The following is a 9,132-nucleotide window of genomic DNA, read 5'->3' as shown; positions in this document are numbered from 1 at the left end:
CCTGTTGCGCCCATTCTCTCCCTCTCCCTCTCCCTCTCCCTCTCCCTCTCCCTCTCCCTCTCCCTCTCCCTCTCCCTCTCTCTCTCTCTCTCCTTCTTTCTCTCTCAAATAAATAAGTAAAGTATATTTTAAAAATAAAAGTTCAGAACCTGTAATAGACTGGTAGGACCAAATTCTCCATGAACCAGATGGTTTTAATGGATACATTTTCCAGAAAAGAACTAAATAGGATGCCACTAGGGGCCAAGGTCCACTTCTGAGAACTTGTTGCGATTCACTATTGTACTGTCATGCTAAGCCAAGTAACAGGGGTAGAGCAAAGGTAAGTAAGTTACTGCCCGAAACTCAGTTACGAGGAGCAGAGCCAAAACTTGAACCCAGACTGGCTGATTCTAATCTTCTAGAACTCCCAGGAGAATTCTTCCTGAGCTGCGCACTGTCACCTTGTCTGGGTACGAGGCCAGCTTCCACCTCACATAGGCTTGGCTCCAGGCTCACACCTTCGAGGTTCTACTCAGATTCCAGAGCTCTCATGTCTGACTTTCCTTCTAGAACTCCTGACTCCCAGTTCCTAGAAAGCTATTCCTGCCTGACTCTACCTGCCCTGGCTCCTGAGCTGTTCACACCTGCATCCTAGCCCTGGCTGCACCCTTTTCCCTGGCCCATCTTACAGTTCAGCATCCAGCCAGTCTGAGGTTCTGCCCACTGATAGCCTGCTCCTGGAATGAAGCCAGCGCCTAAGGACAAGTATGACCCCTGGAAGGCATATCATGCCTTAAAAAAAAAAAAATCAGGGCTGGAGGGATGGCTTAGTGGTTAAGGTGTTTGCCTGCAAAGTCAAAGGACCCTGGTTTGAGTCTCACATTAGCCAGATGCACAAGGTGGTGCATGCATCTGTAGTCCATTTGCAGTGGCTGGAGGCCTTGGCCTGCCCATTTTCTCCCTCTCTCTCTCTCTCTCTTTCTCCCTCTTTCTCTGTCAAATAAATAAATAATAAAATATTTTTTAAAAAAAACTCAGAAGCAGGCTTGTTCGGGGTTGAAATGGTTATTTTCTGCAGAAAGACTGCTTCCAGGAAAGAAAGTCACAATACAGAGGCAGGAAGAGCACAACTGTGTGGACAAAAAGATGGCTGGCATATGCATGGGTGGGAGAGATGGCTTAGTAGTTAATGCACTTGTGTGCAAAGCCAAAGGACCTTGGTTCAATTCCCCAGCACCTATGTAAGCCATATACACAAGGTGATGCATACATCTGGAGTTCATTTGCAGTGGCTGGAAGCCCTAGCACGCCCATTCTCTCTCTCATTTGACTCTTTCTCTCTCTCTCAAATAAATAAATAAATAACATATATGTATAACAGAAAGGTTTGCTTTAATCTAAAAACCACTTGTGGGCTGGAGAGATGGCTTAGCGGTTAAGTGCTTGCCTATGAAGCCTGAGGACCCCGGTTCGAGGCTCAACTCCCCAGGACCCACGTTAGCCAGATACACAAGGGGGCGCACGCATCTGGAATTCGTTTGCAATGGCTGGAGGCCCTGGCACGCCCATTCTCTCTCCTTCTCTCTATCTGCTTCTTTCTCTGTCGCTCTCAAATAAGTAAATAAAAATATTTTTTAAAAAACCACTTGTTTAAAAAATGTTTTAAAGATAGCAATATGCAAAGCAAACAAATTAGTCCCGGGATGTGGCCAGCAATGGTCGGGAGAACAGAAGCTGCTCTAGACCTCCAGCAGACAGTGCAAAAGAAAGTTTGTGTAGATAACCAAGGGGCTGGAGGCCATTAATCACATGAGAGGGCAACAGTCTCGAAGTGCAGTAGAACAAGAATTGCGGGGTGCAGAAGGAGAGGCCAGCCCTAAGTCAGCAATGATGACACGCTCTTTTCCTGGAACCCTATAGAAAGCACAATGACCAGGGCCTATTTGGGGCGGCCATCCAAAAAGCTGAGCGCAGTGAGGGACGAGGCTAAAATGCTCAAAGCAGCATTTTCAAACAAGTCGCGTTTCAAATTAGTCTTCCCATCTGCAGTGATTATAAAGATACAGCTCCCAAATTGCCCTAGCATCTGGGGAGCAGGGACTGGGGGGAGGCACCTGCACACCAGGGAGCACCCGTGGGTGTGACATGGTTCGTGGGGGCCCCTGTGGCTTGGAGGTTGATCAGCAAAAGAGACAGGATCCAGAATAGCACAGCCGGAAAATGACTTACCAAACTGCCCAGCAACGGGCGCAAGATCCCACAGCTAGGGCAAAGGCTAGAACCCCACCTTCCTGAGGCCCTGATCAGAGCTGCCACATCCCTTGGGATGTGTAAAAAGAGAGTTCTTGCAAGGGTGTCCTCAGAGGAGGTGTGGAGTAAGAGGACTGGGCCACTGTAGATGCAAACAAAGAAAAAGCTAGATGGATCTGTTTAGGCCTCAATTGTCTTCAAGAAAATACATCTGTAATGATTCTTTCCCTGTGCTGGCTTAGAGAAGGGAAGAACACAGACTGTCCTGACAAAATTTTGTAGGGCAAGACTAGGAAAGACCTGGCATGCAGGCTGACCATGGGACACACCCCAGCTCCTTAATCTTGGGTGCCCACCCATTTATCACACTTTTGCACACCCGAGAGAGTCAGCAACAAGGACCGCACCTGTTCCAGGTGACTGGGTGATTGCCTTAGAGGCTCCTCAATTCTTGCTGCCAGTTAAGCCTGTTCTTGCATCTCTGTCTTGCAGATTTCTGTATCAGCTGTCCAGTTTTGACATTTCTTCTGGGCTCTTCTGACTGGTCACCTAAGCTTTCCTCTTGGACCTTGGCTCTCCACTGGGCTCAGAGCTCCGTGTGACTTAGCACCCCTGTCCTCATAAGAAGCTCCTGCCACACGAGAACCATCTGCCAACCTGGCCTGAAGTACTCTCAAGCAAAAAAAAAAAAAAAAAAAGACATTTTATTTTAAATTCCCAATCAATGAAGTTATGCTAGCTCTCCACACTCTATCAATTTGGAGCTATGGGACAAAAAGAAAAACGAGTAACCACAGAGTTGGCTTCCATGGGCAGGAAAAAAAAAACCAAGCAGATGATTCCAACTGGAAAGGCGCTGGATTTATTAGCTTTTCATTGCTGTGACCAAGAGCCTGAAAGAAACGGCTTAAAAGAAGAAAGATTCCAGATTGGCCACCATCATGAAAACAAATGATCATAAATGTTGGCGGGGATGTGGAAAAAAAGGAACCCTTCTTCACTGCTGGTGGGAATGCAATCTGGTCCAGCCATTGTGGAAAACAGTGTGGAGGTTCCTAAAACAGCTAGAGATTGATCTACCATATGACCCAGCTATAGCACTCCTAGGCATATATCCAAAGGACTCATCTCATTTCCTTAGAAGTACATGCTCAACCATGTTTATTGCTGCTCAATTTATAATAGCTGGGAAATGGAACCAGCCTAGATGTCCCTCAACAGATGAGTGGATAATGAAGATGTGGTACATTTATACAATGGAGTTCTACTCAGCGGTAAAGAAAAATGAAGTTATGAAATTTGCAGAAAAATGGATGGACCTGGAAAGTATTATACTAAGTCAGGTAACCCAGGCCCAGAAAGCCAAGCACCACATGTTCTCTCTCATATGTGGATCCTAGCTACAGATGACTGGGCGTCTGCGTGAGAATGAAAATACTTAGTAGCAGAGGCCAGTAAGTTGAAAAGGAGACATAAAGGGTGGAGAAAGGAAGGGAGGAGGATACTTAATAGGTTGATATTGTATATATGTAATTACAATGATTGTAATGGGGAGGTAATATGATGGAGAATGGAATTTCAAATGGGAAAGTGTGGGGGTGGGGAGGGAGGGAATTACCATGGGATATATTTTATAATCATGAAAAATGTTAATAAAAATTAAAAAAAAAAAAAAAAGAAGAAGAAAGATTCACTTTAAGTCCTGATTTCAGGAAGTTCCGTTCACGACCACCTGGCTGCGTGTTTCTGGAACCGTTCTGTGGCAGAATAGCGTGGCTGAAGGAGAGCGGTTCACACGCAGCAGACAGAGAGCAGAAGTCAAGACGGGAAGTGGCCAGGGCCATCAACCCCCCACGACCTGCCTCCAGTGACGTGCTTCCTTCAGCTCAGCCTGACCTCGTAAAGTTTCTGTAACTTCCCAAAACAGGACCCGGAGACACAGGCTTACAGGGTCGTTTCAGATTCAAACTGTGTACCTCTGGCTAAAGTCCCAGTCTTTCTTCTGCTACCCACTGTCATGTCATAGGTGTGTGTGTGTGTGCGTGTGTGCGTGTGTGTGTGTGTGTAGAGGCTGGGGCAGGTGTAGAGTTACACTGTGTACACCACTCCTCCCAGTTTCTCTGCTACACCTGTACTGCTGGTGAGCTTTGCAGAGGAGGTGGACAGGCCCGCATTTGTCAGGGCATTAGGCTATAAGTGACAGAACACTGCTTCACATCAGACAAAGTGAAGGTTGACTGTACTTACCTAGGAGCCCAGGATACAGTTGAGTGAGGCCGGGCAAGTACCAGGCTCCCATAGAACCAGCAAGGCTCGCTCGCTTCCTCTCCGCCTGGCTTCCACCCAGGCAAGCTGACCTCCTCCAGCTGTGTGGAGAGAGACTGTCGGCTGACTCGAGTCACACTCCCCAGATGCAATGATCCAAAGCGAAGTAAAGACTCTCGTGGAAGATTCTGATTAGCCCTGAAAGACCACGTGACCACCATGGGCTGATCCCACCAGGGAGAAGTGGGACTTTCAACTGTGTCTTCCGTGTTACTTTGGGGATGGGGGTGACACTTGGGCAGAATGCAGCACTTGGGTCACACTGAGTCAGGAAGGAGTGTTCAAGGAAGGGTGAGATGTTGAGCAAATAAGTGTCCATTCTCCATAGGGCCTTCCTCACTATCTACTTGTCCAGGGGGCAGAAGGATAGAAGATATGACACCATCTCCAGTTGCTGAGCCTCTCTGCTTCCACCGCCTCCTCCTTCCCCACACAGCTTCCTGGCCACCCTGTGGTAAAGGCTCAGCTCCAACGGCTTGGGGCTATGAGAATATCCACTCAAAAATTCGCTTCCTCCCCACTTAACAGCTTGAGAAAAATAAGCATCAATCCTAATGCCCAGAAATCCTGAGGAGATCGGATCTGAATGTTTTTCATGGTGTTTGACATAAAGATCTTTGGCTACCTTGAATGGTACACATATATGTCAGTGTGAAATCTTCTTGTAACCCCAGGAAACCCCACAAACACAATAAACCGATCTTCTCTAGCCTGTGAATAGAAATAAAGGTCCTGTAATATTAAAGCATAGGATTCTGCTGTTTTCTTACTCCATCTACTTATGTATACGATTCCAATACACTCTAACACACCACTTGACAGTTTGGGGGTCCCCAGATGATGTCTTAGGTGTTCTCACACATGAGCTATCGCTCAGAGATAAGTCTCTCGTTTTCCACCAGGTCTTGGGGCCTGAGTGCAGTGGTGTGCACCAGATGTCCCCCATAAACTCGTGTGTTCCGAGTGCTTAGACCCCAGCTCATGACATTTTGGAAGGTGGAGCCTGGCTGGCTGAAGTGTTCATGGGGACAGGTTTGGGGCATTTTAGCCAGCATCTCTTGTCAGAGTTTGGCTCACTTTGTTGCTACAATTTTCTACCTGTTGTGGCAGAAGTATGCCCAGCCTCTGCTCATGCCATGCTTTCCCTGCCACCACGAAGCTTCCCCTCAGGACTGTAAGCCAGACAAACTCCTTCCTCTCATCGGCTGCATTTGGTCAGGTGTTTTGGCCTAGCAACGAGACGGTAACTGCAGCATGGAAGGATATCCCCACTTCCGTTCCACGGGGCACCCTTCTATTCCATGGTGATAGGAAGCCAGGCACGTCTGCAAGTGAGGCTCATCTGGAACCCAGCCACAGAGGAAAGCACAGGGTGCCATGGAAGCGTATGGTGCTCCCCACTAAAGTTCACATGTGAACCAGACTTTGAAGGATGACCAGAAATTGGTGAGGTGGGAGAAGTATCCAAGAGAGGGAAATGCTGGTGCAGGAGCACACGTGATCCTCGGGCAGCTGGCATCTGGCTGGCTGGCATCTGGCAGGGTGTCAAAGGATACCCTAACAGAACATGAGGCTCAGAACAGCTCGGGTCAAATGGAGGGGTCTCTCAGAGAGCTCAAGTCTAGCTTCCTGGCAACATCACCTTCTTCAAGAAGCACATTAAGGCCTGGAGAGTTGGCTTAGCGGTTAAGGCGTTTGCCTGCAAAGCCAAAGGACCCTGGTTCGACTCTGCAGGACCCACATTAGTCAGATGCACAAGGGGGCACGTGCATCTGGAGTTCTTTTGCATTGGCTGGAAGCCCCGGCATGCCCAGTCTCTCTCCCTCTCTCCCTCTCTCTCTCTCTCTCTCTCTCTCTCTCTCTCTCTCTCTCTCTCTCTCTCTCTCCCTCTCCCTCTTTCTCTGCCAAATGAACAAATAAATAAAAATAAAATATTTTTTTAAAAAGAAGCACGTTAGTTGGTAACAAGCCAATGCTGTGTTACATACTGCAATACAGACAAGTGACTCATCACATTCCTCCTCTTCCCCATCTCACCTCCACTCCTCATACCCAGCCAGCCTCGGGTACAACCAGAAGGGCCTTTCTTCATCCTGTAACAAGCCTTCCTTCTGCCCAGGGGAAATGGAGTGTTGTTCATTTCTGAGCTGTTGTTGCTAGGAAGGTTAGGGCACCACGGTGAAAGGTGGACTCAGAAAAGAGGCATCGGGGGTTGTGAGCTCCTGACCTGGGGAGGCCTGGCAGATTCACCCCACCTCACGGGCTGCCTCGTGCCATGCGCGACGCAGCATGGAAGAAGCTCAGTAATTAAAATAAGAAATGTGAGTCCCTTAATCGCTGATTATACCCAGGGCTCTAAAAATGATGGAGAGGTGGCCTGCCTGTGCCATGGGGCGCCCCTGAAAGTAATTACCAGGACACTTTGCAGCCTATTGAATAAGCCCCTATAGCTGGCACATTGATTTATATGAGACCTGGAGATTTTGAGAGATTTGAAAGAATATTAAGAATCAATCAATATTTTAATTTATTTCAGGGTCCTGGAGACTTCAACTTTACAAAAAAAAAAAAGACTGCAGAGGAAATTGTGACCTTTGAAATACAGCTGGCAGGCAGGCAGCCACTCTGCGAGAAGCCCGTTGGCAGCCGTTGCAGGCAAGGGCTTCTCTGCTCCGCAATGTTCTCTTTCTTCAAGGAATCAGCCACAGGTTCTAGTTGCCAGGGGGAGGGAAACATCAGTGAGAGTATGCTTGTGAGGCTTCAATTCTATTTCAAACTTGATCAGATTAGGAATCTATAAGAGACATACATAGCTCATGGGCATGTAAGTCTGTTTCCGAGAAGGACTGATGGCAAAAGGAAGCCCTTCCCTCAGAGTGGGCGGCCTCACTGGCAGAAAACCATCTATAAAGAGGCTTCAGGAGAACACAGAGCCTTGGCCTAGCTGCCTGTGCTCCTTGCTGGTCAGTGTATCGACGCTGGCATTGCTATCCCTCATGGGCATCAGAACCCAACTTCACCAGCCTCCAGGCCTTCACTGCCAGTTTGGGACTGCTGAGGCATCCAGCCCCACGGACTGAGCAGCTTCCAAGTCCCCGGCCGATGGATAGCTACTGTTGGAGTGCTCAGCCTGCATTCTGTAAGCTAATCTCATAACTCTTCTTTGTAACACATATTCATTCTATCAGTTCTGTTCATCTAGAGAATCCTAATACAGAGTTTCAGGTGCACCCCCCCCCACAACAAGGCTCTGGGGTGTACAGAGCTCAGTCCTCCCATGAGAGTCCCAAGGGCCTGGAAAACAGAGCCTGTACGCTTTGTGTCCCCTCTGGGATGCACTGCTATGGCCTGGGGACATTTTCTAGGACCAGCTCATGCTGGGGATATCCAATACCATCTTCCCTTAGAAGCCAGGCTCCCTGGACCACACTCTTCCTTTGCCTTCTTCTGGGCTTTGTCAGGCGTCCATCTCCCAGGGGACCTGAGCACGTGTTTCACACCATCACCAAGCACATGTCTGACTCTCCATAACTGTGCCCCAGTAGTTGCCATCATCCCTGGCCCGGAATTGGCAGTCACATGCCTTAGCCCGTTTCCCTTGGCTATAACAAAATAGTTGAGATAGAGTGACTTATAAGAATTCAGGCCCTGGGCTGGAGAGATGGCTTAGCAGTTAAGGCATCTGCCTGCAAAGCCAAAGGATCCCGGTTCGACTCTCCAGGACCCATGTAAGCAAGATGCACAAGGGGGCACATACATCTGGAGTTCGTTTGCAGTGGCTGGAGGCCTGGCATGCCATTCTCTATTTATCTACCTCTTTCTCTGTCGTTCTCAAATAAATAAAAATAAACAACAATTTTTAAAAAAAAGGAATGCAGGTTCATTTTTGCTCATGGTTTTGGATGCTGGGAAAGCCAAGGGCATCGCTCAGCTTCTGATGAGATCCATGAGCTGCCTCATCTCACGCAGGGATACAGAAGGGCAAGTGGGCACCCGTGGGAGGAAGCCGAACTCTCAAGGAAGGTCCCCCGTTTCCAGGAGAAGGCATTGGTTCCTTCATGAGAGGTCCGTACCACCACCCCCCTCAGAGCACTGCTCCGTCCCAACACTGAGGAGTTAGAACTTTGAGGACACATGAAGTGTAGAGCCATCTTTCCTTAGAAGAACATGTGTTCCCGCACATGTGAGACACAGCAACACGGAAAACAAGCCACTGAAAAGAAAGGACGGCCAAATGAACTGATCCCAGGAGGATAGGTAGTCATTTGTGGAGGTGTATTTTAATGGTCACAAAGTACATTTGCATTGTTTCAATACCGAGTGGAGAGTCTATTCAAACAGAGTCAGCCACAGACTTAGAAAGGTGAAGGCTGGGGCTGGAGAGATGGCTTCAGGGTCAAGTGCATTTCCTGTCTAAGTATGAGGGCCTGAGGGATCCTGAGACCGCCAGAGTTCAAATCTCCAGATCCCATGTAAACATCTGGGCAAGGCCATGCGTGCCTGTACCCCCGGTTCTGTGGGGAGCAGAGAGACCAGAGAATCGCTGGGGCTCTAGAATGCCAAGCTAAGGAATCA

Source organism: Jaculus jaculus, chromosome 3 (assembly GCF_020740685.1).
Source record: "Jaculus jaculus isolate mJacJac1 chromosome 3, mJacJac1.mat.Y.cur, whole genome shotgun sequence".
Lineage (NCBI taxonomy): Eukaryota > Metazoa > Chordata > Mammalia > Rodentia > Dipodidae > Jaculus > Jaculus jaculus.
Note: the sequence above shows the minus strand (reverse complement) of the source record.